Source organism: Mus pahari, chromosome 2 (assembly GCF_900095145.1).
Source record: "Mus pahari chromosome 2, PAHARI_EIJ_v1.1, whole genome shotgun sequence".
In the NCBI taxonomy this organism is placed as follows: Eukaryota; Metazoa; Chordata; class Mammalia; order Rodentia; family Muridae; genus Mus; species Mus pahari.
The window spans coordinates 23,865,466-23,874,742 of NC_034591.1; the positions used below are offsets into that span (position 1 = coordinate 23,865,466).

The 9,277-nt window shown below is 40.2% G+C and overlaps 1 protein-coding gene across 2 annotated transcripts in view; it reads left to right on the forward strand.

Annotated features, from left to right (window-relative positions):
• The window catches only part of Ube3c (ubiquitin protein ligase E3C), a 101,272-nt gene that overhangs the window by 48,236 nt on the left and 43,759 nt on the right, over positions 1-9,277 (forward strand). The gene's annotated exons all lie outside the window — the stretch shown is intronic.

Sequence of the window (9,277 nt, forward strand, 5' to 3'; positions counted from 1 at the left end):
TCTCTCTCTCTCTCTCCCTTTCTTTCTCTTTCTCTCTCTCTTTCTTTCTTTCTTTCTTTCTTTCTTTCTTTCTTTCTTTCTTTCTTTCTTTCTTTCTTTATATTTAGATTTGAAATTGTGTTTTTAACAAAGTCCTTTGACCTTAGAATATAATTGTTTAAAGAACATATACCCAACCAATTTTATACCACCTGCCATGCATAGAGTCTAGAAATAATACAAACTAGTATTACCCATAAGTGATGATCAGCTGCTGTTAGCTTTTCTTATAGGAGAAAATGACATTTATATCAAATACCATAAACAGAAGGGCGTTGTCACTTTTTTCCTAAAAGCAAGCACTGCCTGTCTATTCATATGGTAGTGATTCTATATGGGAGATGTTAACTGTTGTCCCTGTACAATGTCTGCACCATTTATGTATACTACAGTACCAAATTAAATTTGAAACATTGACAGTAAAACCAACCCAAGAAGGTAAAAGCATTTGCCATTAATTTCTTGTTTTTTGTTAACTGACAGAATTGTAAACGCTGAGACTAGGCTTTCTAATTCAGAGCAGACCATTTTCATTTTTCAGTCAAAGACTATCTTGAATTGAGAGGCTCTGTTAACTGGTCACAGAACATAGAATCTAATTGCTCAAAGTCATCTTTACTTGTCACCGTAGGAATTGAGATCTGTTCCTGAACCCTGCATCAACACTGTTAAAACAATTGTCAACTTTATAAATTTCTTTTTGAAGTGTAATTTATAGCTGTAATCATTTTAACCCCATAGAGAAGCAGGAAAACTTGCTTGATAGTCTTTGTGTCTGGCTACTACATTTAATGGACCTTAGCAAAAGCAGTGTGTCAGGAAAGCAGACACAGCTATATGCATCACAACATAGAGAGTAGAGCGTACTATTGTAGATGATTCTTGTCCTTTTGAGTGTTGCTTTATATTTCCCATTTAAAAGAAAAAATGTTCTGGTTGTGGTGATGAATCGGTACATCCCAGTACTTGGATGATTGAGGCAGGAAGATCAGACCAACCTGGGATCTGTATGGATTCTTTAAAAACCTAAGGCTAATTTGGTCATTGGACAGAAAAAGTTGAAACTTGACTTAGCTTCCTCTCTGCTGACTAGCCCTTATACTATAGACCCAGTCAAAAGGCCATGTCTAGGAAAGTCCTGTGCCGTAATGGGGAAGCTACTGTTTTTTTCTAACTGAACATGATGTCCATATCACATTACTTTCTAAATACAAGCCTATAAAATAGTGCTGTTGTCAGCTTTGGTCAGAAAGCGTCTCTTTGCAGTGATCAGCAATTAGTTCAGAGACTGATAACTGGCCAAATGACTAAGAATAAATGACCCATAAATGGGACATCCATACCTGTCTTAGGGTTTCTATTGCAACTCTTACAAAGGAAAACATTTAATAGGGGCTGACTTAACAGGTTAGAATATTAGTCCATTATTGTCATGGCATACAGGCAGACATGGTGCTGGAGAAAGAGCTGGGAGTTCTACATCCACATCTGAAGGCAGCAAGAAGGGAGCATGCCACTGGGCCTGGCGTGAATATTTGAAACTTCAAAGTCTAACCTCGGTGACACACTTCCTACAACAAAGCCACATATACTCCAGCAGTACCTCCTAATAGTACCACTCCCTATGGATCTATGGGGGCCATTTTCATTCAGACCACTACAATATCCAAGGCTATGGAACATAGTGGACGAATGAGTAGGAATGCAAGAATTAGAGAAAGGGTATAGGTGTGGAATGCTGATTTTTAGTCATGACATGGCTGCTACGTTTTTTTAAAAAGAATTATTTATTTTATGCATATGAGTACACTATTGCTGTCTTCAGACACACCAGAAGAGGGCATCAGATTCTATTACAGATGGTTGTAAGCCACCATGCAGTTGCTGGGAATTAACCTCAGGACTTCTGGAAGAGCAGTCTGCTCTTATCTGCTGAGCCATCTCTCCAACCCTGGCTGCTGCACTCTTGAACTCACATCAGCTATGCTTGTCTTCACAACATTAGGTCCTTCAGTAGCCTATAATTGAAGCGGGAAGGTCTCCTGAAATAAGATTTAACATAGGCAATTCATGAAAGAGGGGGAAATTTTCCTTCAGTATTATAGCCACTGGTGAGGTGCTCATGATTTTGTAACCTCTCATCTGTGCTCCTGTTAACAACTATAACAAATCTTACTGGAACACACACACACACACACACACACACACCCAAAGACATGAAAGCAGAAGAAAGAGGAAAGGAAACTGGGTAGGGGTAGGGGCAGGAGAGACTAAGGAGGAGATGAATGTGCTTAAAGTACACTGTATATATGAAAGTATCATAAAACCCAATTTTTTGGCTGGTGAGATGGTTCAGTGGGTAAGAGCACCCGACTGCTCTTCCGAAGGTCCGGAGTTCAAATCCCAGCAACCACATGGTGGCTCACAACCATCTGTAACAAGATCTGACGCCCTCTTCTGGAGTGTCTGAGGACAGCTACAGTGTACTTACATATAATAAATAAATAAATCTTTAAAAAAAAAAAGAAAAAAAGAAAAACCGATTCCAAAATTGGAGATTGTTGTTTTATACCTTATAAACTCAAACATAATTATGTTGTCTTGGTAGAGTAACTGAGCTAGATAAGGCTTTCTGTGAAAAATAAATTCAAGAACTTACATAAATTGATGTTGCTTTCTTCTAAACGAACAGCCTTCTCCTATGGGCTAGCACAACTGTTGAACAGCCTCCACAAAGTTGAGTTTTCAGCTCATGTCTGAGCCTGGTTGAAAACTAATAGTCTTATAGTAACCTGGACATTTCACATTTGTGAAGTAAGAATTTGGGCTTTTCTTCTTCCAAGGAAGGGTGTGATAGATCTCTAGTCAGAGGATGGCGATAGCTCTGCTAGCATGGCTGCTCCGGATCTGTGAAGTGAGGTTCAACAACCCAACTTTTGAAGAAAGTGAGTGGATGCAGCCAGTGTCCTGGCTAAGATCCTGATGTACATTTTCACAGGAGTCTCTTGAGTGATGGACCTGTGTTCTATTTTTGAAGATCTGTTCTTGCCTATCCTTATCATTGAGATGGGCTGGGTGGTTTTGTTGTTGTTTTATTTTTTTGTGGCTAGTTGAAATGAATACTTAAGGAAAACCATTTTGTAGTATTTAAAACATTGAAGAAAATCCTGTCTTTCAAAGTACATTATGTTTAACAAGTGATAACTGAGGGGTATGTAAAATGGGATTGTGTGTACTCAGAGCAGCATTTCAAGCTTTAACTACTGATTACTTTTTTTTTTTTTTTAAGATTTATTTATTGTTATATGTAAGTACACTGTAGTTGTCTTCAGACACACCAGAAGAGGGCATCAGATCTCATTGCGGATGGTTGTGAGCCACCATGGTTGCTGGGATTTGAACTCAGGACCTTTGGAAGAGCAGTCAGTGCTCTTACCCACTGAGCCATTTCACCATCTCAACTACTAATTCCTTAAGTAACCCAATGCTGGCTGACCCGTGCTAGGGAATGGCAGAGAACTGAGACTAGGCCTGTGCACTATCACTGTAATGAGGGCTTGCAGTAGACTCATTGTGTTCTTTCCATTTCATGTAAGAGAGTCTCTTATGTCAGGTGATGCTCCTATAACAGCATGCCACTAGTCTTCTCACATTCCTTTTGTCACTGAACTGCCACTGCCGTAAAACGTGGTATAAAGCAAATTCCTCGAAACCCGGTGGAAAAGGTTCTAGTACTTTTGTTTATTCATAAACAGCAAAAAGCAAATAAATGGTATAACAGGCCCGCACTCGTTCGTTCCTTCGTTCTTTCGTTCACACCTGGAGGGCATAGCCCAGCTCCTGGCAGCACGCAGGTAAATGCAGCTCGATGATCCTTTGGAGCTGAGCCAGCCGTGCAGGCTTTGTTGTCTAAGCGGCTCGTTTCCCCCTGAGCATCCGCTTGGGGTCTAAGCAGATTATTTCTCAGCACGAAGTTTTCTCTGCTGGGCCCTCGAAAGGTGAGCAGTTTTGCCATGCCAGACTGGAGTTTTTAAGCTAAATTCAGCCTATTACAACAAGGGCGTTCCACACATTATTTCAGCGTTTCTTCAACACTCACATGCACACACTTGCTCTCTATGGCCTGGTTTTCATAGTTACCTAGGGCCCCAGGCGCGGTCCATGGGTTGCCCCACCGAGGAGCTCAAGTGGTGGGCTTGAGTTGTTCTTTATCACTAGAGCCCATTCTCCAAGGCTTGGTTTCATGACTGTCTGTGGCCGCAGGAAGTATAGCTGTGGCGGCCTCCAGACTGGCAACTTTTAAAGCATTGAGAAAAATGCCCTCTGAGGCTATGTGTTGTTTACATCTTTGAATGTGTCCTTCATTTGAAATCAAGTCTTTAAAAAGTTCTCCTTTCATGTATTTATCACATTGCACATTCGCCCCTTTCAGTATCTAGTTTGTGCTACTGATTGTGCCTGTTGCTAGACCAGGCAGCATAGACTGGTGAATCTCAGGCACTAGGCAGGACTGCAAATTTGTGGCTTCCTGGACTCCAGTGGGGGTTAAGGTCCACTTAGACAACTTAGTGAGTGTGACTCTGTCTCAAAATAAAAACTGGAATATAGTTCAGTGGTTAAACCCCTATCTAGAAAACATGAGGCTTTAGATTAAATCCTTAGTGTCAGGGGGGAAAAAAAAAGCTATGCTGTTTGGTTTTAATTATTATACTTTTATCTTGCAGTTGCTTTTCTTTCTTTCCTTCTTTCTTTTTTTTTTTTTTTTTTTTTGGTTTTTCGAGATGCAGTTGCTTTTCAAAGTAGACTGTATGTATACCAGTCACCTCCATCCAAGTGTTGTCATTCAGTTTACAGATATATTTATAACATGATAGTATTATATCTTGTTACAGTATGATAGCTAGTAGGTTACTTCCCTGAGCTTCGCAATCTGTCAACAGGATTTCCTGTCATCATCAAAACCAGAACTCTGTAAACATAAGGATCTTGTAAAAAATAGTTTGTATTGAGCCGGGTGTGGTGGCGCACGCCTTTAATCCCAGCACTTGGGAGGCAGAGGCAGGCGGATTTCTGAGTTCGAGGCCAGCCTGGTCTACAGAGTGAGTTCCAGGACAGCCAGGGCTGTACAGAGAAACCCTGTCTCGAAAAACCAAAAAAAAAAAAAAAAAAAAAAAGTTTGTATTAATGTATAATCTGTAACTGGGCAGTTGTCAGCTGGGACTTTAATAAGAAATCTGTATGTTTCTAGTGACTAACTTTTTAATTTTAATATTGGGGTTGAAGGAAACCAGTTTGTAAGTTATTACTGTGCTACATGTGAATGTGAATGCTTGCATAATTATTGTGTTCATTTCCAAGTACTGAGTTATTTTTATTCTGAACATTTATTGTAAATCACTGATCTAGGATGTGGGACAGCAGTTAATACATCAAGAATATATATATGTCGGGCCGGGCATGGTGGCTCATGCCTTTAATCCCAGCACTCGGGAGGCAGAGGCAGGCGGATTTCTGAGTTCGAGTCTAGCCTGGTCTACAAAGTGAGTTCCAGGTCAACCAGGGCTATACAGAGAAACCCTGTCTCGAAAAACCAAAGGGGGGGAAAAATATATATATATATATGTCATGTTTATGAAAGCTGCTAACACTGCATTACAGGTGTAGTAGGTCATTCTAAAGTATGCTTCTTTGATTTCATTTCTTATAAACCACATTGGTTCTCAAGTCCTTCAGATTCATCTCTGTAACAGTTCAGAGTGGCAGTTTGCCTGGCTCACTTAAACCATTATGGACTGAGGTGTGAGTGGTGATGCCCCTATGTGGATATTTGTTACCCTCCTAGATGATCTCCACATGTTGTATAGGCTGGGAACCACAAGCTTGAATCTGTAGAAAACTCACTTTGGGCAAGTTTTTATAACCTTTGTTCAGAGTTTCCTAAGATGGGTATACCTATAACTTTGTTACAACTTACATATAAGAGTCTTAGAGTCTTTCTCTTTGGTACATTTTTCCAGAAATTTTGATTGAGTAATTAGAAAGAAAAACTATGTTGTGAATTTTTTTTTAAAGATTTATTTATTTATTATATGTAAGTACACTGTAGCTGTCTTCAGACACTCCAGAAGAGGGCATCAGATCTTGTTACAGATGGTTATGAGCCATCATGTGGTTGCTGGGATTTGAACTCCGGACCTTCGGAAGAGCAGCCGGGTGCTCTTACCCACTGAACCATCTCACCAGCCCATGTTGTGAATTTTATATTAGGCATCTGTTTAAAGATGATAGTTTAAAGCCATCTCTCCAGTTCTTACCTTCATCATCTTGAGTAAACTTGTATGTTTTCTGTGGGCTACCTATGCCAACTCGTCCATCCTTTTTGCTGAAGTTTGCATCATGGTTGGCATTTCATTGCTGAGTGTGTGGACAAAAGTAATGTGAGAGTGAATCCATTCATATTTTCATGGTTTGTTAAATTTTATATTTTTCTTTAAGTCTGAGAAGAAAAATAGTTCATATGGAGGGGAAATGTTGGTTAGCTTCTAAGAGCATTTAACAATACTTGTGCCAGATAAAAATACAGATTACCTGGTGTATTTGGATTGTACCTAAATTGTATATACTTTTGTTTTTTCTTTTTTTTTTAGTGTTTTTTTTTTTTTTTTTGTTGTTGTATATACTTTTTAAAAGATAATTTTTACCTCCTAAAATTTTGGACAAACTTATACTACTTACTTTTCCCAAGATTTTATTGTTTTTAATTATGTGTCTGTAGGTATGTGCACATGAGTGCAAGTTACATCAGAAATTGAGAAGGCATTAGATCCCTTGGCACTGGAGTAATAGGCAGCTGTGAGTCACCCACCAGTGTTGATGATAGGGACTAAACTCAGGTCCTCTGGAAGAGCAGTATGCACTCCTAACTGATGAGCTATCTCTCCAGCCACCTAGTTATATATATATATTTAAAGTTGTTTCATATTTATGTGAAATTGGCACTTGAGATTTTATAAATGATATGTTTACACATATTTATTTGGGGGGGGGGTACATGCAGCAGCGCATGAATAAAGGCTATGGTACAACTTGTGGGATTTGGTTCTCTGTGGGTCTGTGTTCTGCCTAGCTGTAGTTGGGGTGTGTGATCGCAGCTTGGAAGGTTTTAGGCTACAAACATAGCCCAAATGGGGGCCCCAGCCCGGGTGAGAAACAGGAAGGCAAGCTGGGGTTCCCAAACTCCTGAACATCCAGATGCTGCTGGGAGCCATGAGGAGTCAGGACTGGGCAGTGGGCTGGTGTTGAGCCTAGGGCCCAGAATCTGCCTTAGCTCAGGGTTGAGTGTTCAGAGTGCAGGAGTTTTAAGTGACATGGCTCTGTATGATGAAGGCTTTGCCCCACATCAGTTCTTGATGAGATAGAGTCCTTACTTGTCCAAACTGTTAATTGGTAGTGGAAAATAGTTGTATATGACTTACTCAGGGTAGACCAGAGATTAATTCAATACCTTTTGTAGGAAGGAATGTCCGAGAAGGGACACATATTGGCTAAACTCTAGAGGCCAGCCCATCCAGATACCTCATTAGCACGAGGAACTTTGTATTCTGTGCTGCCTGACTTCCTGATCCTCATGTGGGGTGTCATGATCACGTGCTTCAGGGCAAGAACCTGGTAGTAGATGAAACACCTACTGTTCTCAGATAGGAGAATTTACCGGAGTTTCTGAATCCATTCGTCCTTCCCAGGTTTTGCTTGGTGACACAGTTCCATATCCTTCACAGTTCTCTACTTCTATGGTGTGATTCCTTGGGAATTAAACTCCTGTCAATTTTGTTAGTAAGCATCTTTACTCACTGAGTAATCTTGCCAGCTCTACAAAGTATATTTCTATGTAGTGTAGAAAGGAGGTTTTTTTTGTTGTTGTTTTGTTTTTGTTTTTGTTTTTTGTTTTTTGTTTGGTAGTACTGCTAGATTTCTTTAATCTTACCAAAGACTTTGAATCTCGCATGAGTTACTGAAAACTCCCCGGTCCCTAGGTAATTTGCGGGCTCTCTTCCAAAGGCGCTCGTGGCATAGCCAAAGCAGGGCTAGTGCTTTAAGGACACTGAAAGGACACACATAGCTTTGCAGTTGAGGAGAGTGGCCAATTTGAGAAACCCTGTTTCAAAACAGAGTTTCTTTGTGTTTCTATGTTTGTTAAGAGACTGTAGAGGCACAGGCAGGATATGTGGGGAAAACTAGAGATTTAGTAGGGTGCTGCTCACGTGGTATTTCTCAGAAGAACTCATTTCTCATAGTAACAGAGTGAGCCTCTTTGCAGTCCATGTGAGCTATGCGCTGCCAGAATTCTCCCTTAAAAATTCCAGCCAAGGGGCTAAAGAGATGCTTGCTAGTACGAAAACTATTCCTCTTGCAAAGGATCCAGGTTCAGTTCCTAGGTCCCACATGGACTCACAACCATCTATAACTCCAATTTCAGGAGATCGTGTGGTATCTTCTGACCTCCAAGGATACCAGGTACATGCATGGTGCACATGCATACATTCAGCCAAAACACTGATACACATCAAATAAATCTAAAGAGGGTGCTATTAAACAAAAGAATTTCAAAATGTGGTGGTGCAGGCCTGTAATTATTGGCACTTAGGCAGGAGAATGTAGAGCTGTATGAGACTTTGTTTGAAAAAGAAAAAAGGGCCGGTGAGATGGCTCAGGGGGTAAGAGCACTGACTGCTCTTCCAAAGATCCGGAGTTGAAATCCCACCAACCACATGGTGGCTTACAACCATCCATAATGAGATCTGACTCCCTCTTCTGGTGCGTCTGAAGATAGCTACAGTGTACTTATGAATAATAATAAATAAATCTTTAAAAAAAGAAAAAGAAAGAAATGGAAAACAATTTTACCCAATTTATACTGTGTTGTGGGGGCAGGGAGGTTTTGTGTGTGTGTATGTGTGTAATGTGTAATTCATATGTAATGTGTTGTGTGTAGTTGCTACCCCTAGAGACCAGAAGAGGGTGTTGGATCCCCTGGAGCTAGAATTACAAGTGTTTGTGAGCCACTTGATAAGAGTGCTGTGACTGAATTTGGATCCTTTACAAGAAAAGGGAGTCATTCTTAATTGTTGAGCTGTCTCTCCATTCCTCAGTCCCTGACTTCTTGGGCTTTTTTGTTTTGTTGTGCTTTGCTTTGTATTTTCCGCCCGTTTGGTTTTTCTTTTTTTTTTTTTTTTTTTTT